Source organism: Mustela nivalis (genome assembly GCF_964662115.1).
Source record: "Mustela nivalis genome assembly, chromosome: 2".
Classification (NCBI taxonomy): Eukaryota; Metazoa; Chordata; class Mammalia; order Carnivora; family Mustelidae; genus Mustela; species Mustela nivalis.
This window is the reverse complement of record NC_139021.1, coordinates 14930796-14958166: the sequence shown is the minus strand read 5'-3', so window position 1 is coordinate 14958166 and position 27371 is coordinate 14930796. Positions and strand designations below refer to the sequence as shown.

The 27371-nt window shown below is 50.3% G+C and overlaps 1 long non-coding RNA gene across 1 annotated transcript; it reads right to left on the bottom strand.

Annotated features, from left to right (window-relative positions):
• Positions 1 to 10775: 10775 nt before the first annotated feature.
• On the bottom strand, positions 10776 to 18607 carry LOC309859417. The gene is made up of 2 exons (XR_014308679.1): positions 17911 to 18607; positions 10776 to 14795 (listed from the first exon to the last, which is right to left on the bottom strand). It is a non-coding gene; the product is annotated as an uncharacterized lncRNA (long non-coding RNA).
• Positions 18608 to 27371: the final 8764 nt, after the last annotated feature.

Below are 27371 nucleotides of genomic sequence, written 5' to 3'. Positions count from 1 at the left end.
ATCTGTAGAGGGAGTTGTCTAGGGCTGAATCAGTAGTTCCCAAACTGGGCGCCCATTAGAATCAACATGGGGGGGATGAGTATGAGAGACAAAGATGCCCCACCCCGTCCCAGACCAACTCAATCAGAACTGGGGTGGGGCATCCGGATCCTTTCTGCGCTCACCCATGTATTGCCACTGCACAACGTCACGTGGGGACCTCTGTCCTCTTGATCCAGAGCGCCTCCCCTTTTCGCTTGAGCTTATTTCATTTTTAGGCAGTTCATGAGCTGTGGTGATCCCAGGAACACCCTGACGTGGGGACCACCACCCTGTGTACCAAGAATGAGCCACTCTCGGACCCTTTGTTCTCAGCTCTGGGCACTGGAGCTCCCTTGGGGAGATTAAAAACAAAACAAAACAAAACAAAAAACCCCAAAACCCATGACTGGGCCCCACCCGGAGCAGGTGGATAAGATCTTTGGGGGGTAGGGCATCCCTATTTTAAACCGAGCTCCCCAGGGATTCTGCTGTGCAGAGGGGAGAGCCATTGGTTTAAGGACGGTGAGTGACGTATGTGGAATTTAAGAAGCAAAACAGAGAAGCATAGGGGAAGGGAGGGAAAAATAAAACAAGACATAATCAGAGAGGGAGATAAACCATAGGAGACTTTTTTTAAAAAAAGATTTTATTTATTTATTTGAGAGAGAGACAGAATGAGACCGAGAGAGAGAGAAAGCATGAGAAGTGGGAAAGAAGGAGAAGCAGACTCCTCGCTGAGCGGGGAGCCGGCCACGGGGCTCGATTCCAGGACCTTGAGAGTATGACCTGAGATGAAGACAGACACTTAACCTACTGAGCCCCCCAGGCGGCCCCCCATAAGAGACTTGTAACCATAGGAAACCAACTGAGGGCTGCTGGAGGGGTCAGGGGTGGGGGATGGGGTAACAGAGTGATGGGTATTATGTGATGGAATGAGCACTGGGTGTTCTATGCAACCGATGAATCACTGACCTCTACCTCTGAAACCAATAATACACTATATGTTAATTAACTGAATAAAAAAAAATAAATGAACCAGAGAAAGCAAACACCCCAAACTCATAGTGCCTCCCCCCACCAACCCTGGAGCGCTCATGGCCTGACCTAGCGGATTATCAGTCTCCTTGTCCTGGATGATGTGTTCTGAGCATGGCAGGTGGTCTAGAGGTTAAGGGCGTGGACTCGGAAGCCAGGAGGCAAGAGTTTGAATTTCACTTCTCCCTCTTTACTGGATGTGTGACTTGGGACAAACTGCATAACCTCGCTGAACCTCAGTTTCCCTATTTGTACCCATCTCAAGGAGCTGTGGAGTTCAAACAAGGCGATGCATGGACAGTCTACAGAATGGGGCTTGGCAGGCCGCAAGCGTCAGTTACAATCTGAGAGCAGGGACTGCCTCTTGTTCCTTCCAGACTCCAGTGTCAGACTCTACTAGCTCCAACAAAGACCTTGTAGGCTGAGAAGCCTGTGTATAAAAGGTAGGCACATGTCTCATTTACTCAGACATCCTGCCTTGATTTTCTTTCCCATAAAGTTTGTTTGGTAATCCAGCCAACCCTGGTTGTGGACCAGAATCACTGGGAGAGAGCTTGAAAATGCAGATCACCAGGCCCAGCACCCCTCACTGCCCTGTCGCTATCACAGTTCCCATCCAGAATGTCTTGGGTGGGACCCAGTGAGTTGGGATTTGGAAATGCCTCTCAAGCGACTTTATTGTTCAGCCAGGGCTGAATAACTCAATGTGATAAGTTGTAAGTCAAGTATAAGCCGACGTAGAACTCGATGTGAGCCCGAAGACTTGCCTATGCACACACACTCATGAATCAGACAAAAGTTCTTTGTCAGTCTGGGAGTGCTGGTTTTTGATTCAGACAATATAACTTTGCCAAATTATTTTCTAGTGGTGGGGAAAGTTTTCCAGGAAGACATGCATAAGTTCTCACTTTGTAGTAGACTGAAAAACATATTTTGCTGCAACTCCAATCAGGAGGCCGACTCTATTCTGTTACCCTGTGAATCTGAGTTGGCCCGTGAGCATCTCTGACTAGCAAAATGAGGTGGAAGTGAGGTCGTGTGAATTCTGGAGCCCAGGTCTCCACATGCCTGGTCGCTTTCACCTTTGCTCCTTGGGGCGCTCACCCTGAGACCACCGTATGAGGAAGCCATTTAGACAACTGGAAGAGAACTGGGATGTCCCAGCCAGTGGCCAGCACCACCTTCCAGACTCACAAGTGTGGTCATCTAGGACCTTCCATGCCAACTGACTGCCCACTGAACAGGATGGCCTGGGTGAGTGAGCCCGACACAACCAGCAGAGAATTGTCCAGCCAGCTAGCGGAACCGTGAGGAATCATTAGTCATTTTTGTTTCATGCCGCTATGTTCTGGGCTGGTTTGTTACGTAGTAAGATGTCTGAAATATGTCTTCTCTCCTTTCAACTCAGGATCTCCTTCAATAGGAAATGTCTTTAGAATAAAGGGGCAAAATTAATGGGCTGGAATGAACAACATTTATTCCTCCCAGCTGCGTAGGGATTGACCCCGGGTCTCAGGTTTAGCCCAATGAGCTAAACAGCCCCAGAGGCACAGGTGGGGGTTATGGGCCAAGGTGATTTAGACCCCAACTGGCCCGTTCATCCTGTAGGTGGACTGAGTCTCCAACTGTCTCCACCATCTTCTGTCTACATTGTGGCAGGATCCATTCTGTGGCCCCAAGGGCTTGGAACACCTGGCGCAATCATGAATGAGTTAAATGCTATCTGATCATAAGCCAGAGGTCCTGTTTTTATTTTCAAAACTCTGTGTGTCAGTGACTCTAATGCAATGTCCAGCAATGTCTTGAGCAAGTGACCGGCAGGGGACATAGGATGCTGTTTACTCAAGATAGCCCCATCACGCAAAAGCAGCTTGCCTAACCCGGTTTGTAAGCGATTGTTACGAGACCACCATTGCAACACGGATGGCCCTGGGTGATGGTCCCAGGAAGGGGCTGGTCCCCCCAGGCCAAGTTTGGGGCCATCTCCCTCTTTTCAGAACCCTTGGGAACCTGGGTCTCTATGAAAGAAAATGAAAAAATTGAGAAATCCCATTTGGATGACAAATGGTCCTTTTAAGGATGAATGTCCCAGGGACAAAAGCTTCAGGCTGCCCTTGGAAAGAGATAGCCAGCAGATCAGAGGAGGCTGGAGAGGTAGATGGGACTTGTGGAGGGTGAGAATAATGTGGTTTGGCTCATAGGCCAGTTGCTGAAAGGCCTTTTGAAAGGGTTGGTCTGGGTAATGGGTCTATGGGGTTGTGATGTGGCTGGAAGGGCATTCTCTAGCCCCAAAACCATGGTGAGTCGATAGCCATAAGCACTGCCTACTCTTAGGGCTGGTCTTGATGGTGTTTGCCTGAAGGTCAAGCTATCCAGTCCTATATCCTTTCTAAACCTTTCTCTGGGCCAGAATCTGAATTACCACCACCACCCACCCCCTAGTCTGAGGAGTTCTTGATGATTTAAAAGTGTTTTCGTATGTTCTCTCAGTTAATACTCACTGCACCTCCAAGAGATGGGCATTATCATACCCATTTTGCCATCATGAAAATTGAAGCTCAGAGAAGTTAAATGTCTGGTACAAGAACTTAAGTCTGTGTGTCCCATAGAAATAGAAAGTGAATCAGAAATGGGACCTGCATCCATGATTTGATTCTGGTAGTCATATTTAAAGAATGTAAAAATAAACAAGTAATGTTAATTTTAATAATATATTTTTAACCCAGTATATCCCAATATAATCATTTAACATGAAATCAATATAAAAATTATTGAGCAATTTTATATTCTTCATTCATATGAAGTGTTTGAATTCTGGGTGCATTTTATGCTATAGCACTTCTCAGTTTGGACTTCTCATGTTTCTAGCGCTAACAGGTCTCTATGACTCCTGGCTGCTGTATTGGACAGCTCAGTTCTAGAACTTCTGACTCGGTGCTCTTTTTCCTCTCCCACAGCTTCTCTGCCCTCCTGTCATATGCATCCTGTTTCCCCCATTTCTACAGAGAAGTACTTGGGCCATTGTATTTCCAAGTCTTTCTTGCTCTGAGGTTCTCTGATTCCAGAGCAAAGCCAGGATTCTTCTGCCCAGGCTTCTCTTAGTCCGGTGACACAGGTCCCAGAAAACACAGAGAACCCTGGGACCTGCTATGAGAAGCTGTGTTTCTACCTCCGTGGCCTGCAAGTGCGGATAGTGACAGCTACACCGATGGAGGGACACACAGACACACAGGCACATCGACACGAGTTCCCGCAGGCGCCCAGCTACAGATGCAGGGCACACAGTTACAAACACAGAGACACAGCCCCCAGGGAGCAGTGACACAGAGCAGGGACAGCAACCCCGAGTGTCTTCTTTCTGTTCTTGCACAGGAAACCCACTTGTCACCACAGGTCACCCTGCCCCTTGAGATCCAGATGAAACTCCCAGGGACACCCTAAACCCAAACTCCAATCCATCTCTTTCATTTTTTTTTCTTGTGCAGGTGTGTGTGTGTGTGTGTGTGTACGCGCATAGGTGCGCATGTATGTGTGTGTACAAGCGGGTTACTCAGCTCAGCACACGCCGCTACTGTGTTGCTGTGTTAGAAGTATTTCTGATCAGGGGCTGTGGTGCCTCTGACTTTGTCAGCCACCATCCAGAGGTTCTCATGGGCGCCCCGTCTCATGGCCTCCCAGCCTCACCCTGCCTCCCACATACCCCACGAGGTATTTATAATTCCCCTCCCCCCACACCCTAAATTAGGGTAGTTCTTTCAGAGGAATCCTGGTGTGAGCTCTGGATTCCTACACTTTTTCTGTTGATAATCGGTGGATTGAGATGATAAGGGAGAGACATCATAACCTGGTGTCTTCAGCTCCTGAGCCATCTGCCCATCTCGGCTCTCAGGAGGCTGAAGGCAGGTGTCTCCTGGGGAGGGGAGGCCTTTCTGCCTGCTTCCGGGTGCCCGTGCCCTGTCCCAGCCTCTAGGTATGCACAGGCTTGAGGTGCTCCTTGCAGTGTCTCACCTAACCTCCTTGCATTTTCAAAATCGTTGTAGGAAGTACCTACTATGTGCGTTATCCCGATTCTAGAAAAGATACACCTGGGACAGGGAAGTGAGTAAGTTGCCCAAGATCAGGCGACCTGGAAGGGATGTCACTGGGATTCTGTCCCGGTTCCATCCTGGTCTCCACGCCCCTGTCCAGGGCCTGGGTCTGTGCCCACAAGCCAGTTCTGCATTAGTCAGAGCTGTAGGTGGGTGACAAAGTCGTGTCACGGATGGCTAGAAGTTCAGGATCTGGGTCTGAAGTGGTGGGGTGTTCAGGAGCGCTTCTGCGGTCAGGGGAGGCTGGACTCCTGCCATCACACCCCGAGGGCGGCAGCTCCTCCAGGTCTCCTCAGGGCGGTGGCCTTAGAAATATCGTGTCTGAGTGTGTGGACTCTTCCTCCTCTTCCTTCCTCTGTCCCCCACTTGCCTGAGTGAGTGACCTTGGCTTGGCCACTTTCAAGCCCTTTGTAACTCGGATGGCTCACTCCTACATGGAAGGATGTTCCCCGAGTGTCTCTCTTGGCCCCTGGGGGTATTGCCCAACGCCATGTTTGTCAAATGATCGACATGGTCCAGTGTTTTGAAATAAAGCTCTTAAAGAGAAGGCAAACATTATTTTTCCATTTTGTTTTGTTTTGTTTTTAAATTTTGTTTTTTTTTGTTTGTTTGTTTTGTTTTGTTTTTCACACAGAGCAATTTTTTCTGCACTGGGGGAGGGGCACGTGATTTCAGGTCGACAACGAAATCTGCCCCGACTCGGAGGATAGAAACCTGACTTGATGCCATTGGCCTTTGGGGGAGATCAGTTCTGTTCCTAAAGTGCCTTCAGGCTGGTGGAGGCAGTTCATGAGGCCCAGCGAGTTTGTGGTTTGGGGGGTGAGGGAGGATGGGGTAGCTCCGGGCCGGAGTGCAGGGCGGTGCAGTGGGGGTGGACGAGAGAATGAGACCTTCAGCTCCCCGCGGAGGAGAGCATTTGGTCTAAGGGATTTAGGGGCAGGTAATGGAGGCTGGAGTTAGGGTGGGCCGTTTGGGGTAGAAAGTGGAGAAGGGATTAATTATGTAGGTTGATGGTATTAAGACTGAGCCAGGCGGGGTCGGGTGGCGGGGACTGGGGTTGTCTGTGTGTCTTGGTTGGAGTGTAGATTAGAACTTGAATAGTGTAGTCAGAGTGTGTTCAGGACAAGTAATGGAAAACTCAACTTACCGCAGCTTATATAATGAGGGGATTATTTTTTTCTCACAAAGCAAGAGGTCCGGAGGTGGGTGGGCAAGGACTGGTGTGGAAACTCAACAGCGTGATCCCGATCTGGGCTCTATCTGGTCTTTGTGTGTTGACTTGACTTTCGGGCTTTTTGGTTGAGAGATGGCTCTTGGGCCTTGAGGCATCATACCCGTGGGGCAAGCAGGAGGAAGGAGGGAGAGAGCACACCAGCTGGGGCTCTTGACTTTTTAGTGGGAAAGTCATGAAGTTTCCCAGATGCCTCCCCGCTTCCCGGCCGACTTCTGCTTATATTTTACTGGTCACAACCGTGCCACATGGTAACCCTGAGCTGTAAAGGAGATGGGGAAGTTGATTACTTGGCTATCCCGCCTTTCTACCAAAGGAGGACCTGGAAGAAGGAGGTGGGAGGTCCGTGTGGGTTGGCCAAACTCTAGTGCTGCCCCAAAAGGAGATGGAAATGAATGGGGTGGGGGTTTGCCTGGGAGGTAAGAGATGGTGGTCGGGGAGGTGGTCTAGAAGCAGGAACACGACCTTTTTATTGAAGGCATCACGCAGTTCAGCTCGATTAGCCAGAAAGTTCTTGGTGAGCTACTTATCTGGTCTGGGCTCTGGTTCTCACGTGTGTCTGCACCCTCCCTGCGGGCCACGTGTTCCGCTGTGTGTAAATACTCAGCACAGCACTCAGGAGGGGGCTGGCAACCAGGATTTTGTTATGATATGTGTGAATGTGTTCGAGGTGTGGTAGGTTCAGTCGGGGTTGGGGGGCGATATTCAGAGTCTCTCCCCATTGCTGCCTTGATCAGAAACTTGATCTCATGTAATCTTTTAAGTCTTGGGTCTCTTCTTTTTGTGTTTCAGGCAGGATCTTTCCAAGGAGCATGTAGGGTGGGGGTTGGCATTTGGCCCCTGCAGGGCAGAAGACCCCTCTTCCACCCCCCACCCCCACCCCGCCAGCACAGAGGAGGCTGCTGGAAAGGGTGGGGATGTGGGAGGGAGGCCGACTGCCCTCTTCCTGAAGAAGGAGCGGGCTCAGGCAGGTTTCCTGACCACTTTTCTCATGGTTCCTTCCAACAGCCCTTGAAGGCGAATGTCATCACCCCCATTTTAAATGCTGGGGAGCTGAGGCTCAGAAAGGGGAGCCTGGGTATGTAGGATACCTCCTTCAGGAAGTCTTCTCTGACTGTCCCCACGCACCACCCATGCCCGCTACCCATCATCAGCACTTAGAGAGTGCCTGGCTTCTGCATGAGGGTCCAGCTTTATGCCAAATGAAAATGCAGCTGACCAGGGCAGACGAATAGTGGGGACTGTTCTTCACTTTACCAAAGATCCAGCACCTGGCTTTGTTAAAGGTCAACCGTAGGGATGTTAGATTTTTGCCCAGATCACCGTGAAAGCGTAAGATGAAGGGCATTTGTGTTCATAGTCAATCATCTACATGTTTTATTTTTTAAAAAACAAGTGAATTCTTTCCCCATTCCCCCTTCTCCTTTTGATGGGAAAACAACATAAAAATAACATTAAAGATTTCTTTTTTTGGAAAAAAGAAAAAAAAAAAAACCTTTCCGCCCATAAACATTCTTATTTTTGGACATTCCAGTCTCTGTTCACATGCATGCCGATTTAAATAGCTGCAATCGTGGAACTTTCCTTGGCTGCCGGGCCGGGCGGTGAGCTTCCTGAGAGGAAGCAAAGACCCATGTCATTGACCAGGCAGCCAGCAGAGTGCCAGCCAGTGAGAGACACTGGGACTGGCTTGTTACTATCACTGCTACCACTAGCTTGGTGGGGTAGAGCGACTGTGGCCTTCCTCTGCCCAGGGCAGGCACTCCCCTCTCCCGCTCCCCACCCCCCCCTTCAAGTCTACCAACTGGCTTGCAGGGTAGGTATTCTTCCACCATTTCCCTGAAGAGGACAGCTGGTTAAGGGACCTGCCCCTCCTTACAGAATGAAAAAGTGGCCGAACTGGGATTTGAACCCAGGACCTCCGAGCTCAGAGCCTGTATTTTCATTGCAGCACGCTTTCTCAGCCTCAGTACTATTCATATTGTGGGTGGATATTCTTGGTTGTGTGGGGCTGTCCTGGGCATTGCCAGGGAAATGGATCCTCATCCTCAGGCCCCGCCCATGAGATGCCAGTAGCACCGCCCCCTGCCCTTGCCCTGCAGATCTCCCCACCCCAAACATGTCTCCAGACATTGGCAATTAATACCCTAGGTTGAGAACCCCTGCAGTACAAGAAAGGTTAGCAGCCTGCTATTTCTTTGGTGCAGTTTCTTTGGTGTCCTTTTCTCGTATTCAGGACCGCATGGACAATGGGTTCTGATCTGTGTGGGTGCCTGCCAGAGCCCCCGGCTGTGTGGGTTTGTGGTGGGTCCCCAGGGAGTTCCAGGCTATGTTAGAGGTGCTAAAATAAGGATTCATGTACAGTCTCTGCAGTCCTACCTGTCTGGCTACCGAATCTTCTGGCACTCTCGCTAAGAATTGGGGACTTACCTGCCTCTTGCTATATCAAGATGTGTTGGGGGGGGTACAACTCGCACCTATGGAACAAAGCCTTGGCTGCTGTTGGCCCACTCAGTGGCATTGTGCAAATTAGAAAAATGCAACCCATCCTCAGCCCTGTTGCAGGGCACAAGGATTGGTGAGCAGAACATGGGCTGGACTCCTGCTTCCACTTACCATCTCTGATGTTTTTGCAGAGTCCACAACCTGCACAACCAGTCACGGCAACTCTGACTTTGGAAGTTTTTTTTTTTTTTTTTAATTTATTTTTAATTTATTTTTGGCATAACAGTATTCATTATTTTTCACCACATCCAGTGCTCCCTGCAATCCGTGCCCTCTATAATACTCACCACCTGGTACCCCAACCTCCCACCCACCCGCCAATTCAAACGCCTCAGATTGTTTTTTAGAGTCCATAGTCTCTCATGGTTCACCTCCCCTTCCAATTTCCCCCAACTCCCTTCTCCTCTCTATCTCCCCATGTCCTCCATGCTATTTGTTATGCTCCACAAATAAGTGAAACCATAGGATAATTGACTCTCTCTGCTTGACCGATTTCACTCAACTCTTCTTTCTCCTTCTTTAGGCTCTTGGCAAAGCAGGACCTGGGTCATAGAAGTCCACAGATAAAGCCTAAACCTGTTTTTGGACCTAAGACCTAAGACTTCACTTGGTCAGCTTTGCCCTGGACTTACTCATTTATTCATTCAACAAATGTAATAAACATCTACCACGTGCAAGCCCCATTTTAGGAACTTGGGGTTGGAGCATCAGAAATGAGGCAGGATACACAATGCAATGATTCACAAAGTCTTGTTTAGGGACACTTCGGGGCTTTTGTGGGATTCTAGGACTTTCTTCCTATATTCTACCTCATATATAGCCTGTTGTAGCATACTGAATGCAGAAGCAGATACGGAAACCCAGCTCTCTTCTCTGAAGTTCAACATTAAGGAGGTTTGCCAATGTCAAACTGTGCCACCCTTCTTGCTAATTTTTGTTTTGTTTTGGAAAATAGAGTTATTTTTTTCTGAAAGGATACTGTTTATGCTAATATAAAATGATATTTTTCAGTGCGTTGATAAAGATAAACATTTCCTTATTTTTATTTGCTAATAGAGCAAATATGAATGGATATAACCCACAAAAATGAAAGCTTGCTGGGGACCTCAGTTGTTTTTTTAAGAGCACAAAGTGTGCCTGAGGCCGAAGGTCTGAGAACCACTCGTGCAGAGGGCAGAGCCCTGGGCCTGGAGGCCAGCTGGCCTGGACTCCGTCTGATACCAGCCCGGCCCTTCACTGGCTGGTCGTAAATCTTGGGCAAGCTCTTTAACTTTTTGGAGCCTCAGTTTTCTCATCTGTAAAATGGGGACCCTGTCCCCCTCAGAGGGCGATGGTGAGAATTTCAGCTCACTGGTTGGAACCCACATTCTGCTGGGCGCGGGTGTTGCTAGTTCTCGAGGAGAGCTGGGGGTGGCTCTCAGGGGGACGTGTCGAGAGGAGCACTGCCACGGGGCCGGGGGGTTTAGCAGCCTCCCCCGCAAGGTAAATATGTGAGGATTGGGAAAGTTGGTCAAAGGGAAGGAATTCAGTTTGTGAAATCGCTTCAAAGGGGAATCGGAGACGACCTGCTTTGCCCTTGATTATTTTGATGGTCACTACTTTGAAGTTCAGTAAAACTCTGCTGTCTCTGTCTCCCTCTCTTTTTCCTGGACAGAGAGGCCTTCTCAGGGTGCAGAGGAGATGGGTCCTGCTGGCCTCGCAGTCCTGGGAGCAGCTTTGGAGAAGTCTGCTGGAGGGACCACGTATACCACATGTGCCACTCCAGGGCGACCAGATGGTTCCTCCATCAGCCTGTTATGTACTGAATTTCTACCACGTGAGATTTCTTCCTTAGGCTAAGTTTCTTGTATACCGGAAAACACCCAGCAAAGTCTGAGTAACAGAACAGCTTGTCACCAGTCACAAACACCTTATGGTGGCCTTATTTATTTGATAACAGACAACAGGGCGTTGGCACCGTGGGATGGAAGACAGCTAAGTTTTGAATGTCACAGGCTCCATTGAGTTCCCAGCTTCTGTGTCTTTGCTGTTCCTTCTTCTGGGACCGCTTGAACCCATCTCTGGTGTAACGATTGCTCCTGACCCAGAGGAGATGGGTCTCAGATTTTAAGTCTCCTGCATCTTTTCTCCCTGTCCCTCAGCAATCTTCTGCTTTATTTGTACCAGTTCTGGGTTCAAGTCTTTATGACTTGAGCTGGGAAATGCCAGAGTGGAAATTTGCATTCTAGTATTTAGGAAACTGGATTGACCCCGAGGTCTCTATTCTAATCCTGATGATGCTGTTGGAACTACTGTGCTAATGAATTTCTGGCTGTTTAACTTGGGGCTCTGGTTGGTGGGGTCGGCAGAAGCATTCACCCCCAATGTCCACGTCCTAATCCCTGGAACCTGTGCATATGTGACCTCACATGGTAAAAGGGAGCCTGATGCTATGATTAAGTTAAGGCTCTTGCAATGGGGGAGGTTATCCCGGATGATGGTGTGGGCTTGATGTAATCACAAAGGTCCTAATGCGAGGGAAGCAGGAGGGTCTGAGTCAGAGAAGGTGTGATGCTGAAAGCAGAGGTTGGGTTGATGTCACTGATGGTCCTGAAGATGGAGGAAGGAATCCCTAGCCGAGGAATGCATGTGGTCTTGAGCTGGAAAAGGCAAGGAAACAGATTCTGTCCTGGAATCTCCAGAAAGGAGCCCAATCCTCCCCAGGGAACCCCATTTCAGACTTCTAACTTCTACAACTGTGATATAAGAACTCTGTTTTTTTTTTAAGCCGCTAAATCTGTGCTAATTTGTTACAGTAGGAACAGGAAATGAGTGCATTTAGGAATAGGGTCAGCAGAGCTGGTATGGTGGCTGGTAGATAGCTCTCAGGGTGCTGTGAAGTCTCCAGGAGAAACAGTGGGTGGGCTCTAGCCTCTCGAGACCCACAGTCAAGCTGTGGCCATCAGACCTAAGGCGAATGACTCCAAAGACAGGTATAGAGCGACACACACCAAGGTGAGGCTGCAGACCGCGTGCAAATGATGAAGATGCTGCTTCCAGTCAGTGGGTTCAAGGGAGGATCTGAAGTGGCATTTGAGTTGGTCCTTAGGGGAGGGTAAGGTCCCACAAATGGGCAGAGGGAACAGTATGAGGGACGGCACAGAAGTGGAAAAGCACAGTATGAGTCTAGGAGTGGGAAGAGAGTTGGGTTTGGAGCCAGGGGTTTGGATCAGCTCTGCCTACAAGCCATAGAAAATTCCAGCTCACTGCAGCCAGAAAGAAGTCCCGAGGCAGGGTACTTCCCGGAGAGCTGATATGACGGCTCACTATCTTGCCAGGGACCCGAGTTCTTTCTGTCCCCTGTCAGCTCTCCTTGCCTCCCAGATTTTGCCATGGCCTGTCTCCCCATGGCTCCAAGAAGGCTGCTGCTGATTCAGATGGAGATAAAATAGTGTCTAGCAGAGGAGGAGGAACTAGCTCTTTGCAGGAGTGTCTATATATCAGCAAAGAAGCCTTCTCTGGAAGTTCTCACTCTTCTTCTCGTCCGCATGTTTCCAAGGCCAGAATTGGGCTGGCCCAGGGAAGCATGTGTGCGGACGGGGCTAAATGACCAAGCAACATGGGGGTTCTGTTAGCTAGGAAGATGAGGAGATGGATAAGCAACCACAAATATATGCCACGAGAGATGTGGGGTTGGGGATGGGAGAGGGAGGATGGATGGGTCTTGGATGCCAAGCAGGTCTTGTCAGTTAATTTTCTCTGGCTTAGGGAGTCATGGAAGGTTCTAGAGCAAGGGTGTGACCTGGACCAGAGGTGAGCTTTTGAGATCACTTGGGCATCGTTATGGAGTGGAAGTGAGTCCCTGGAGGCCAGAGAGGTCCGCTGGAGGCTACTGCGCGTGTCCACCCGAGAGGGCTGTGGGAATGAAAAGGACAGAACGGAGCGAGAAGCGTCGCAGTGGTAGAATGGATGGGACTGGGAGCCAGGTCCGTCCTTCCCCACATGGAGCCCACCACCGAGTCCTGCTGCCATGGATCTGTCTGCTCTCCCTGCGGTCACGGCTGATACCCTCTTTGGTTGCCCCCACCCTCCCGGCTGCCATTGCTGCTCTCCCGTGATCTGGGGTGCCTCTGGCGGGCACTGTCTACATTTTGGGTCAGATGATCGCTTGTCGTTGGGGTACTGTCCTGGGCACTGCAGGCTGTTCCACAGCCGCCAGGCCTCCACCTAGGATGGGTGATGGATGCTTGTGGTGCCCCCACCCCGCAGTTTTGACAACCAGAAACATCTGTGGACGTGATCGCACGTTCCCTGAGGGCAGAATCTGCCCAGGGTGAGAGCGGCTGCTCCAGTCTTCTCCTCTGTAGCTGCCCGATGGCACATCTGAGGGGTCTTTCCTCTGCCTCCTTTGGCAAAGCCTTTGACTTTGGTGCCCAGCTTCTCCTCCTCCCTCTCTCCAAGCCTGCCCCAGTCACCAGACTTCTCTCCACTCCTCTGCCTTCCCCGTGGAGCTGTTTCCTCTGCCTGGAACCTCTCCCATCTTTGGCTGGGTACTTCCAGGCATCCCTCAGACCTTGGATCCAAGGTGACTTCCTCCAGGAAGCCTTCTGTGATTCCTCCAAGTCTCTTACTTCAGGAGGTGAGTCTTCCCTCTCTGCATGGAGCTCCTTCAGTAGTGCCTGGGGGAGGGGGAGGTCTGTGGGGAGGGAGCTTGTAGGACCCTGACTCCTCAGCCTCAGGGAGTCGGGGCCATGGTGACAGCTCAGTGGCCCTATTTGCTCATGACTTAGCACCTCACCCCAGGGAGCTGGAGGCAGCCAGTTGGGAGTCGTTGGTTTTTTTCACAATGAGTTTCCTGAAAGTCACCCCGACTCGGGGCCGGGGATCGCTGGGTGTAGGCCAAGGGGGGAAGCATAGAAAGAGAAAGGCACTTCCTGTTAGAAAGCAGAGGCCTGGGAGGTGGAGCTGGCACACCCAGGCCCAGAGCCAAAGGGACTGTGGAGAGCCCTCCACAGACCCCCGGGGCCCTCACGGTCCTGTAGACAGGGGCCGGCCTGACCTCCCAAGGGCAGGTAGGGCCTGGTCTGCCCACGCTGGCTTGCACTCCTCACTCCTGTCCCTCGCCTGGCCCTGTCCAGGTTGGGGTACTGCCCTGGGCCCAACATGACAGAGGTGGCTCCTCTCTCAGCTCTCCGTCTGAAGGCCCTTAAGACCCTGGAGTGGTTGCTTTCAAATCTGCTTAGAAGAAAAAGGAAGGAAGCAGAGGACTTCCCTCTTACAGAGGCCGCCACCCCAGGGAGGCCAAGCCACAGGACGTGGCTCTTTCTAGCTCCCCCATAGCTCCAGGAATGAGGGGTCTTCCTCCTGCCCCAGCCCCCTCCCACAGAACACCCTGCTCCCCTGGGCCACCCATGGGCTCTTTCTCAGTGGGTGGGCAGGTAGATATGAGACATATTTAATAACCAGCTTGCCATGGGTCCTGCCCCTTCATAATGGACACACAGCAGCCAAAAGTCCTCCCCCCGGTGGCTAGACCAAGTGACTGTGGTCTGCTTTTCGTTTCTTCACTCAGGCCCCAAATCTGACCCATTCATCCCTCTTTCGCAGCCACCTGCCAGCCCTGGGATCTTTATTCACCCCTGAACCTGTCCAGTGGAGATGGAAAACTAGCCTCCACTTCTCAGGGTTGATGTGGGGATTCAGTAACGCCGATGGCTGCGTTCACCGTGGCTGGTCCGGCCCAGGCTCGTGGGTCCTGTGGTCACGTGTCCTCATCTCCCTGGGCCAGTCTTCTGCAGACCTGCTTTCTCGGTGTAATTGTTAATAGCATCCCCTTTCACTCTTGGAATTGTCCTGCTTTGGACACTAAATGACATGTCACTGTTCTGTTCCCTGTCTTCGTCGCTGGAGTTTCTCCTCCTTTGGCCAGTGGCAGCCTGTGGAGAGGGAAAACGCAGGGTCTGCTCTGAATTCTTGCCCCAGCTCTGCAACCAAGCATAGTGTGGCCTTCCCGAGCATTTGTGTCCCCAGCAGCTCACCCACCTGGCTGCAGGGCACGGCCCTGTGTCGTTCAGGCCTGTGCCCCCAAGGCCTGGCCCACAACAGGTGTGGAGCTGGGTCCCTGCCTGAGTGAAGCAGCTTTAGCTGAGGACAGGCTGCTCCTGGCCCTGCTGTGTCCTCACAGGGATTCCTAGTTCCTGAGTCAGGGCCAGTCTGTCCCTGCGATTGGTGCCTGGGCAGCCCCAAGCCAGGCGAGGCGGAAAAGCAGGCCCGAGGCACAGGCCCCGGCTGGGTTCCAGCGGCTCGGACTGTTTCCTGGACTTCTCTGAGCACTGGTTTCTTCAGCCTCAGGCTGAGAGATTGGGCAAGATGGTCTCTCACGGGCTGCCATCCGAGCGGCATTTCTAGCTTCAGGCGCCACTGGTTATAGTGAGCTTATGGACACCAGGCCCCGGGTTTGGGTTTGGATCTTGACTCTGCCTCTCGGTGACGGCACGACCTTGGGCAAGTCACTTAACCCCTTGGGCCCCATTTCCTCAAGGGAACAAAAGGCACTTAATAAACCTCTGTCCCGCCAGCCAGGCTCAAGCTGCTCTCCTCCGTCCCCCTCCACCTCACAGCTCCCCCTGCAGGGAGGGCAGGACCAGGTGTCCTCAGGAGGCCGATCGGAACCTGGTCACCCGTCACCACTCGTATCTGAGTCCACAGAGGTGTGGCCTGTGGCCTCATGAAGATGTAAATGTAATTTTCCCAAGAGGAGACAGTTCAACAAACCGCTGTCCCTGAAGGCAGCAAAGGTGGACAGGAAATTGGGCGAGTCCCTCTCCTCAGAGCCCTTATTCCAGAATGAACGTTTCTTGAGCACCTACTAGGTGCAAGCAGTGGCCGTCGGGTGGCTCCGTTTCATCCCTACGACGACTCTGAGAAGTGGGCCTTATTAGTCCCCTTCAGGAGGAAGCTCAGAAGGGGGTGTACACCTTCTTCTCAGCTGAGGGGGCACTGTCGCCTTCCCCATCGGGGTGTGCAGGGATTCAGTTCGCTCTCGCCTCCTCCCACAGGTGCGGGCCACTTGGGATTGCTGCTCTTCCCTCGTCCCCGTGACCTGAGACGTGCCTCCCACTTACTTCTCAGGGATGCTTTGAAGGTGGATGAGAGTGTGTTTTCCCAAAGCTCCCAAGGCCTCCTGGGGCCTCATCAGGCCAGTGTGTTATTAGCTAAGGCACAATGACAGCGACACACCAGCCTTAATGAATGTTCTCTAAACATCCTGTCACTGAGGCCAGAGGCAGGCGTCATTAGCTCCATTTTAGAGATGGGAAAGCTGAGGCCAGGATCTTCATTTGTGACCTGCCCACAGGGTCACGATGAGTCAGTGGAGGCCTGATGCAGCCTTTCTCTCCAGCTCCTTCCCTCCTGAGAAAAGGACGGTGAGAAAGAAGAATTGGGGCTTCCATCGGAACCTCTGGCCTTTCCTTAGAGCCGGACCCATGGCTCCAGCCTGGCTGAGGCGGGCCTAGGCTGGAGTGAAGACTAATAAGGAGGGGGAGGTCAGAGCCCCCTTCCTTCCTGAGAGCAGCCCTCCCACAGGGCTGGAACACCATCCCCCAACCTTCTCCAGCTGTTATTTTGAGACCCAGACCATGGACAAGGTTGTGCTGTGTGTGTGTGTGTGTGTGTGTGTGTGTGTGTGAGTGTCCTTGCTCTTGTAGCCTGAAAGGAAAGAGACTGATAGGGAGGGAGGTGGCGAGGAGGACAAAGGACTCACATTTGTTCAGTGCCTTTCATGTTGCCTGTACTTTACGTGCAGTTTGCCATCTCATTCCCATTCTGCCGATGAGGCAACTGAGGCCTAGGGGCGTAAGCAATTCATATCAATTGCACAACAGGCGAGAGGCAAAGTTGAGATTCCAACCCAGGCTCCCCTGGCTGGAAAGCTGTTATTTTGGAAGCAGCCCACCCTGCCCCTTTGGAATTTCTCTGGAAGTGAGTGTGCCACCTGGGCCACCATACAGGGCCTGCATCCAGAGGGACTCTGCCCTTGGTTTAATTGGCTCTGCTGTTACTATCTGGAAATTCTTACTAATTTTTGAACAAGGGCCCTGCATTTTCGTTTTGCCGTGGGCCCTCAAATTATGTGGCCAGTCCTGGGTCTATGCACCAAAGGCCGTAGGACCAGATGCTTCTAAATTGCAAAGGGCCTTGGGCCAGTCACCACAGCCCAGTGTCTCCATCTGCACCACAAGGAGTCTGGGGGAAAGGGCCAGCTCAGGCTAGCATCATAGTCACTGGTTCTAGCCATAAGGCCTGGTGAGGACCTCTTGTGGGAAGAAGGGCCCCAATGGAGAGAGATCCTGGGACTCAGCCTGGGAAGTCCTGGCACCTGGTCAAGATTGAGAGTGACTGACAGGTGCTGGAGAGCAAGGAAGGGGACCCAGGAGCCCTCTGGGCTGTGCCAGGCTGGTGGAGGGCCCTCCTCCAGCTCTTAGTTTAGGAACTTGCTGAGAAATTGTTGACCTAGATAATTCTGACTCTTTGATGGTCAGAACTGCAAGGGAGGTGTGACTACCTTTTTCTTTCAAATAAGCACACTTGGACTACTTTCGAAGCTGTCCCCAGAAGAGACTGTGGCTGGAGATGTCACTGTAGGAGCGCTTTGTACCCTGAGCTGCACTTGTTGGGGGGTGGATGGTTCTAGGTGAGTTCTGATACTCGCTCACAGTTTTCCACCTCAGGCACCAGATACCGAGTCTGATTTTCTGCCTCTGGCCCAGCAGCAAGAGCCCACTCACCCTTGTTCAAGGATAGCCTGGGAGTCAGAGGTCCTGGAAGAATGTAGCTCACGGGAGCCTAGTAGGGCAACTTTAAGTCCACACAATTATATTGACTTTTACTTCTTCTTTAACTTAAATGCCCCCACTTCTCATTCCTGCTTCTTGGGGTCATCTCCTAAATAATCTGTGTGAACCCTAATCCTTGTCTTAACCTCTGTTTTCCAGAGGACACAAATAGTTGAGTCTCTTACAGCCTTGGTATTCCCTCTCTTGGACTGACCTTCCGGAGCTGACGCCTGATCTCTTGTATCCCTTGGAGCACGGCAAACTGTTCCTCTTCCAGGAGCGGGTAGATTTCTGGCAATCGCCCAACATGATCCAGTGAGGGGAGGAGGTGGAGGCGCACAGGGGCTGCTGACTTAGAATCATGAAGGATTTCGGGGTAAAGGCAGGGGTGATGGGCCGTGCAAAGGCCCTGAGGTGGAAGAGAGAACAGAGAAGAGGCAAAGCCACAGAATGCAGAGAGGCGAGGAAGAAGCTGGGAGGGTGGCTTGTGCAGGACTTTGTAAGCCAAAGTCACGTTCAAGTCCAATCTTGGCCACTAGCTGCTTCACAACCTTGGCTATGTCCCTTTTGCTCTCTGGGTTTTGTCTTCTCAAATACCAAGTGAGGGCTTGGCAAGTTGTTTCCAACTCTCAAATATCTGCTTTTAAAATCCACCGATGCCAATTGAGTCAGAATCTCTGGAGATGAGGCCCGAGAACCCATGTTTGTCACATCCCTCCTCCCGGCCGGCCAGGTGATTGTGGGCAGCCAGAATCCAAAAACACTGGGCTGGGTCTTGGGGGCAAGTGGCAGGAGCTCCCGATGGACACATCTCTGTCCCTCTGTCTATGCTGCTGTTTTTCCAAAGCTTGGACCAGCTTCAGCCCAGGCCAGCATTCTGCCTCGCCCCCAAACCTCCAAATCCGCAGAGCAAGCCGGTTGGACCCGCCCAGGCCCTTCTTCCTACGCCCGGGACCCCAGGGCCGGAGGGCACAGGGCATTGGCCACTGTGGGCCCAGGGAGATTTTGTTTACGGTGCACATTTCACTTCTACAGGGAGCTGCACAGCTGCGATCTTGCCTCAGAGCAGTTGCCAACAATGGGGGGCGGCCTTCACCCCGCCTGCTAATTTCCCAAGTTCCTCTTTTGGGCATGTGCCTGTCCCTCCGCGTTCCCGTGGCTGCGTGGAAGTGGACCGAGGCCCAGAGGGTGACTAAGAGGGGAAGCCCCTGCGCCGCGAGGCTCCCAGCGGCTCCGGGATTGTGTAAGGCCTATTTCTGAGGCACTTGCAGACGATGTGATGAATCATAGCAAACACACATGGCTCTGGGGGGGGACGGTCCTTCCTCATGCTGCTGTGGAAAGAGGAGCTTCTGAAAATGAATCAGCAGCAGCCGAACCCCGGGTCTGTGGGAGGAGGATGAGGGTGCGAATTACACATTTCCAAAGTATTGGGGTGTGGCCTCCGGAGCCTGGGCGCGGGGGCCGTGGGGACTCCAGGCTTTGGCTTCCTCAGTGACTCAAAAGGCCTCCCTCACCCACTCGAGCCCACCACCTGGAGCCTAGGGACACTCCATCATGGAACAGAGTCCTGTGCCCTGGCCTGGACCTGGAAGACTGGCGGCCTGGTGTAGCTGCTTCATGGCCACACATGGGCTCTGCATCCAGGAGTCCCCCACAGACCCGGGGTGTCCTTGACTGGGTGGCTCTGGGTGAGAGATTCCTGACCAGGAGGAGAAGGCCTGGACCACTGCTCTTAAGGGAGACAGGCCTCACCCGCTCCCCAAGCTCACAGGCCTGAGAGCTGAAGGGCAGAGCTGAGTGGCCGTTGGGAGCCCCCCAACTTTGGAATTAGACAGTTCTGGGTTTGAGGTGGAAATCCAATATGGCCCCGTGGAGCAAATGCTGGGACATCGTGGAACCTCAGCGTTCTCGGTTGTAAACTCAGGAAATATATCTGCCTGGTGAGACTGTTACTAAGAACATGCAGGGATTGCGTGAGGCAGTGGATATACACGCTGAGAAGCCCGATTCTAGGGGCATCTGAGTGCCTCAGTGGGTTAAGCCTCTGCCTTCAGCTCAGGTCATGGTCTCAGGGTCCTGGGATCGAGCCCCACATTGGGTTCTCTGCTCAGCAGGGAGCCTGCTTCTTCTCTCTCTCTTGCCGGCTTCACTGTCTACTTGTGATCTCTGTCAAATAAATAAATAAAATCTTAAAAAAAAAAAAGTAGCCAGATTCTACAGCCAGAGGTTTAACTCCTTACTCTGCTACTCTTCAGCTGTGTGTCTTTAGGCCGGTTATTTAACTGTTCTGTGCCTCAGTTTCCTCATCTCTAAATGGGGATGATATAATCGCACCTACCTTTTAGAGTGGATAGAGAAGCTAATACATATAAAATTGAAAGAAGGATGTCTGGTACCTAAGGAGCTCTGCGTGAATGCTGGCTATTATTACCTAAATTGAGTATCACCGCAAGTTATCATGCATAGATTAATGACAGCCAGGGCTTGAGAAGGAATAGTTGTCATCATTATCGTCATTACTATTTTTTTCCTGGAGAGCTGGAGTGGATTTGGATAAAAGCTGGGGCCAGAACTGGCACTGGAGAGAGGAAAATCTGAAGTCAGTGACAAACAATCCTAAAATGTGTATGAAACTGCAAAAAGCCCAAAGAGCCAAAGCAATCCTGAGGAAGAAGAACGGAGCTGGAGGAATCATGCTCCCTGATTTCAAACCATACTACCAAGTCATAGTAATGAAAACAACATGGCACTTTGAAAACAGACACGTAGATCAAGGACACCGAACACAGAGCCCAGAATAAACCCACACATATATGGTCAATTAATGTACAACAAAGGAGCCCAGAATATACAACATGGAAAGGAGAATCTCTTCCATACACGATGTTAGAAAAACTGCACAGTCAATGTGAAAGAATGAAACTGGACCATCATCTTACACCATGTGGAAAAAGTTAACTCCACATGGATCAGGGGCACCTGGGTGACTCAGTCGGTTAAGCATCTGCCTTCGGCTCAGGTCAAGATCCTGGAGTCTTGGGATCCAGTGGTGCCTGGCGCTCCCTGCTCAGCAAGGAGTCTGTGTCTCCCTTCCCCGCCCCAGCTCATGTTCTCTCCCTCTCTCTGTCTCTCAATTTTAAAAATGGATCAAAAACTTGAATATGAGATCTGAAACTGTAAAACTCCTAGAAGAAAACATAGGTGGTTGCTGACAGCAATCTTGGTGATGATTTTTTGAACCTGACACCAAAAGCAAAAGCCATTAAAACAAAAATAAACAAGTGAGATCACATCAAACTAAAAAGCTCCCACACAGCAAAGGAATCCATCCATGAAATATTAAGTTAGCTTATGCAATGGAAAAAAAAATATTTGCAAACCATGTATCTGGTAAGGGGCTAATAACAAAAGTATGTAAAGAATTCATACAACTCAATAGCAAAAAACACATCCCCCCCCAAAATACCCCCCAAACACCAAAAAATTTAAAAAGCCCAAAACCAAAAAATCCCCACCCCAAACAATATGATTTTAAAAATGGGCAGAGGACCCAAATAGACATTTTTCCCAAGACGCACAGATGGCCAGCAGACACATGAAAAGATGCTCAATATCACTCATCATCAGGGAAATGCAAATCAAAACCACAATGAGATATCACCTCGCACCTGTTAGGATGGCTAGTATCAAAAATAACAAGCGTTCACACGGGTGGGGAAAAGGGAACCCTTGTGCACTGTTGGTGGGAATGCAAATGGACAGAGCCACTATGGAAAACAGTACGGAAGTTCCTCAAAGAACCAGAAATAGACCTACCATATGATCCAGCAATTCCAATTCTGGGCATTTATAGGAAGGAAACGAACACTCTCATTTGAAAAGATGTCTGCACCCCCACGTTCATTGCCGCATTATTTACAGGAAATGGGAACAACTGAAGTGTCCATCGATGGGTGAATAGAAATTATATAATGCAATATTATTCAGCCCGAGAAAGAGGAGAATCTTGCCATTTACTACAGCATAGATAAAGCTTGAGGGCATTATGCTAAGTGGAATGAGTCAGACAAAGAGAGACAAATACTGTGCGCTCTCTCTTAAATGTGGAATCTTTAAAAAACAAAAAATAAAAAACAGAAAAACCTCAAACCCAAGCTTAGAGATACAGAAAATTGATTCGTGGTGGCAAGAGGCAAGGGGGTGGGAAGTGGGAGAAATGGATAAATCTTTTTTGTGTTTCTTTTTTAGTTTAAATAAGTTGAATAAATTTTTTTTTTTTTTTTTAAATCTGAAGTCAGGAAGACGGTGGAAGTCAGATTTTGGGCCTCCTTTATCATTCTGCTTGGTTTGGTTCAAAGCAGAAGGAGACTCTGCAGTTAGCTGGGCAGTGGGAGGAAGCTAAAGGGAGAGTCTGCCTTGGAGGAAACTGGAGTTCCAGGGTGACCCTGTTTAGCTTCCTGGAAAGAAGGAATGCCTTTGCAGATTGCCCCCTCCATACTGTGCAGAGAAGACCCCCAGATATGCCCCAGCAGACCTCCTGGCCCCATAGAAGAATCAAGGTGCTCTGGTTGAGATGAGAGTTACCACTGACACCTCTGTCAGAAGAACAACATGCTCTATTGGGCAATAACTGAAAATTCAAGAGATTTCTGTGGCTGCTGCTGCGGGCAAACACGTTCCCTGGCCAGCTTGCTGTTGGTAGGGTTCGAGGTTCTAGCTGGTAGCGTTTCTGTGCCTGAACCTTACAGCTGGGCTTGAGGTTAACCTAATTTCTGTAACCAGAATGTCCTAATAGAATGGTTCTCACCCTTGACTGCCAATTTGGATCACAAGGAGAGCTGTAAGAAATAATGGGGCGTGGGCCCCACCCCAGACTAATTGAATCTGAAAGGGTAGATCCAGGCATCCTATGATGTAAAATCTCCCCAGATGGTGCCAGTGTGCACCGAGGATTGCAGAGCCGTGGCTCCACTCCATCCCGCTGTTCTGAATTTAGTTTTGTTCTGCTCGCTTGCATCCTGAGCTACCTGCTCCTCCCCCACACCATTCTACCCTGGCTCACTCCATTCTATTTCCCCCTTTTGTGCTCTACTACCCTCCACTGTGTTCTGCTGTCTTCCGTTCTATTGTATACATTCCAACAAGATTGACTCATTAAATGATTCAGTCATTCAAATAGCATTTATTGAACGCCTGCTGTATACCAGATATGGATCTAGGAAGGGCAGGCAACAGCAGGGAGCAGACAAAGACACAGTTCCAGCTCCAATGGAACTGGAAGAGGAAGATAGAAATAAGCCAATATGGAGAGAGTGTTTACAAACAGAGATTAGAAAAATAAATCAGGGAAAGGGGTGTGAGAGGGATGGGTGGCCAGAGAAGGTGACATCTGAACAGAGACCTAAATGAAGTGAAGGAGTTAGGTGGGGGTAGAACATTCCAGAAAAAGAAAAGAAATGAAGGTCTGGGCAGGGAGCATGCTGAGCACATTTTCTTCTAGTTCATTCCACTCCACACATTATGTCTCAACATTTTATTGATCATCCTCTCCACCCCAATCCTTTCAGTGCTCTGCTATTTTATTAGGTTCAAGCCTAACTAATTTCTTTTGTTTCAGCTTAACCAACTAGGTTACTAGTCTAACATGAGGTAACAGGTGGAGATACGATAAATGCTAATCCAGAGGTGTGCCAATAAAGACAGTGCTGTCTCATCGGGCTCAACTCAAACCTGGATAGCTGATCTGCCTCGCAACCACTTGTTGAAACCCTGCGCAGTCTTAGAGAGAAAATAGGAATTGGTTGCCTCACATATATTTCCCCACATGCTGATCTCATGGATTTTTTGGTTTGATGATACAGTCCAAATATAGGGCCTTAGTAGGTATCAGAGACCCATCAGGATTCTAAATTTAGTATCATCTCTTTTTCTTACCTGCCACAGTGTCTGAAGTTGCCTTCTTTGGATCACTCAGAGGCCTTCTAGAGATGAGACTGTTCAACAGGGATCAGGTGTCCAGATAGTTTTTTAATTAGAATCTCTCTTGAAATCTTACATAGGCTGGGATTTGGGGCAACTAGGATGTGGGGGCAGGCGTCTAGCCTGCCTGGGCTTCTATAACAAACTGCCACAGACTGCAGAGGCTTAAACAGCAGACATTCATTTCTCACAGTTCTGGAAGCTCAAAGTCCAAGGTCAAGGCACTGGTGGAGTTGGTGTCCAGTGAGAGCTCTCTTCCTGGCTTGTACCGCAGTCTTCTTTCTGTGTCCTCACGTGCTTGAGACTCAAAGTCCAAGGTCAAGGCACTGGTGGAGTTGGTGTCCAGTGAGAGCTCTCTTCCTGGCTTGTACCGCAGTCTTCTTTCTGTGTCCTCACATGCTTGAGAGAGAAAGAGCTCTGGTCTCTCTAACTCTTTTTTACAAGGACCCTAATCCCATCATAAGGGCCACATTCATGAACTCATCTAAACCTAATCACCTTCTAAAGGCCCCGTATACTAATACCATCACACTAGGGTTTAGACTGCAACATATGCACTTTGGGAAGGGAGAAACAGTCAGTCCATAACAATAGGCAAGGTTTGATTGAGACGAGGGGAACTAATAGGGAGAGATCTGATCAATCTCGAGGGGCACCAGGATACACAGGCATATCCCATGATAGTAAAAAGGTCATTGGGACCACAGAGGTGGCATGAACGAGGAAGGCCAAAGCCACACACGATGATATCAGTGTTCTATGCCAGATTGGCATATTGTGTGGCAATTTTAAGGCCTCTCTGCAAATTCATTGACACATCTGCCTTTGAGAGGTGAGGTCTATGTCCCCTCCCCATAAATCTGCACAGGACTTAGTGACTCTCTTGTAAGCCCTAAAATGCAGTAGAGGCTTTGCTGCCTGACTTCTATAAACTAGGTCATAGAAGCCTATGGAGGTTCTGCCTGGTCCTCTAGGGTCACTCGCTCTCCAGGAAGCTGGCTGGCGTGTAGCGAGTTCATCTACCCTGCTTGACACCACCATGCTGGAGAGGCATGTCTGAGCGCCTCGCCAAAACCCAGCTTCCACTGCCAGCCATCTGGGACTGGGACTGGGTGTGCAACCAAATAAGCTCAGGGGTCCACCCCAACTGAGCCTTCAGATGAGCGCAGCCCAAATCGGTACAGATGTCAATCTCATGAGAGTTCTCCGCAAGTCTGCCCCCTTGAGCCCTTTCTGAATTCCCAACCTGCAGAATTATGAGCAACACAAAATGGGGATTGTTTTATACTACTAAGTGTTGGGTAATTTATTTCATAGCAGTGGTAACCGGAGCACTTTGTACCCCGCTAGTTCTCTGTGTTTATGGGCCAAACATCCAGGAAGATGACAACAGCAGCACACAGTGGGCTGCTCTGGGGTAGTTGGAAGGGAGAAGAGAAGAAGGAGAAGGAAAAGGGCTTCTACAGCAAGGAGCTTACAGACTTGGAAATGGTTTTAGAGAGCATCTTGCCCAATACCCTTCATCTGAGGGGCTAGGGGAAGGGACTTTTCCCAGGATCATATGCCAGTGAGCCGGGGATGGGGAATAAGTTCCCACACCTAGACTCCTGTTTCCCTTCCTCAGTTTTTCTCAGCCAATGCAGCTCTGTGGGAAGAGGGGTCATAGGGAACTTGGTTCTGGTTCCATGGGTGGGCTTGGATTTCATTCATTTAACATCATCCTAGACCTCCTTGGAAGAACTTCTCATGGAATTCTCTGCCTTGACTGACCTCCCTCTGTCCTTCTCTGTGCATTTGGATCCTCCCCTGAACATCCTTTCTTTTGATGCATTTGCTAATTTCACACATAAATATTTATAAGGTACTTCTTATATGTCAAGAGCTGCCCTGGGATCTGAGGTTGCCTTGTTGAGCGAGGTGGATGCAGACCCTGCCCCTCTGATAGCCTCCTTTGAAGAAACAACTCTTACCTTGAACTCCAAGCCTGTTGCCTCTACTGGGCATGAGATGCCACCCCTCTGTGTGATAATGGGGCTCAGGGCTCATCTCTGGGATCTAAGCTTCTGCAGGGCAGGGTTAGTGTCCCATCTGGGGCAGTCTCTGTGAAAGCATGTGGCTCAGTCCCTGACCCAGCCGCCTCTGTTGAGGTGGTGAGCTCTCTGTGGCTTTCAGGTTGCAGGTGGTAGGACTAAGGTGTCAGGGGGTCGGACAGGGGATCCTCACTCCCTTGACTGAGAGTGTCAGTTCCTCATGTGACGTCAGAATGACACCTGACAACTGCTGGGTGCTCCTGATGGCACGACATGCTGCTTTGGATTTACAAGTATGGACCCTTCAAGCCACCTTCTGCAGGAGTGGGGATTGAATCTCCAGCTTACCGGCTGGGAATGAGAGGCTGAGCAATACACTCAGTGGTACTCCACTTGGAAGCAGCAGCTAATGAATGCAAACACAGGTTGGTTTCTATGCCCGTATTTTTCAAACTGGAGATTGAAATCAATCTGGTGGCTCATGATTAGCCTTTAAAAAGAAAATAGAAGAGAAAACATGGCTATATTGTTTGTAGTATATCTTAAGGATGGATTTCTGAAAATGTTTTGTTTCAGACACACACACACACACACACACACACACGTATCCTGTATGTGTGTGTGTGTGTATTTTGTGTCATAATGCAAAATGCATTTTTTGGTCAAAAATACTTGAAAGCCACTGCTCTTAGGCTCTAATTGCCTCAAACACACCAGTAGTGAAAAATATTTTATTGAGCACCAATGGTGTTTCTTGACACTGTGACTAGTTCCCTCTCAGGAGTGGGAGTGAAGTCCCTTTGACAACCCTTCCTGACCTCTTTCCCTACCCCACTGAGTTTATATCCCAGGTCACCCCCCCCCCAACAAAGGCTGTGACAATGGAGCTGCTCCAGTGGTCTCCCAGTGAGGCCACCCCAGAAGATACTGGGCTGTGAAGGGCTCTCTCACCAGAGTGTGTCTTGTGCAGATAGCCAACCCTCTGCAGGCAATACCGCCTGGTGAGGTAGGAAGGCTATGTGTCACTGGGCTACTTGTGGCCTGGGCCCCCATTTTTTCATTTATTTTCATCTTGAAGTACAAACACACTGACGCATGTCCAAAATCGACCTCTGGCAGGTTATTGTAACAGGAGCCACAGATGAGGAGAGGAGAGATAGCTCTTTCCCTGCGTTTTCAAGCTGTTGGTCAGAGAACATCAGGACAGGCAGTGTCCAGGCCCCTCAATTTATAATGGGGAAATGAGGCCCAGAGAGGGGAAGGGGTTTCCCAAACAGTAAAGCCACGATGGACTTAGACCAGACCTTCTGCCGGGTTCTGTTGGTGGGAGAAGGGGCACCGGCCGTTGTCGTCAACGGAAGCTGCCTTGGGGCAAGCTCTCCCTCCAGGATCATCTGGGACAGAGCCTCTCCCTCTGTCTCCTTCCCCACCCTGCTCATCAAGAGGAGGCAAGGTTCGCCGCAAGGCAACCAAACAGCCGTCTGGGATTTATACATACCATGGCCCCGTGCAAAAAGGCAAAATAGTAGGTTTTGCAAAGCAACCCAAGTTAGGCTCCTGCCCTTAACTCAAAGGCAGAGTCTCGGGTAAGATCTGCAGCTCTTATTCTGACTAGAAACACGTTGGCCGTAACCTTGGCTGGTGCTCTCCGATAGCCCATTCT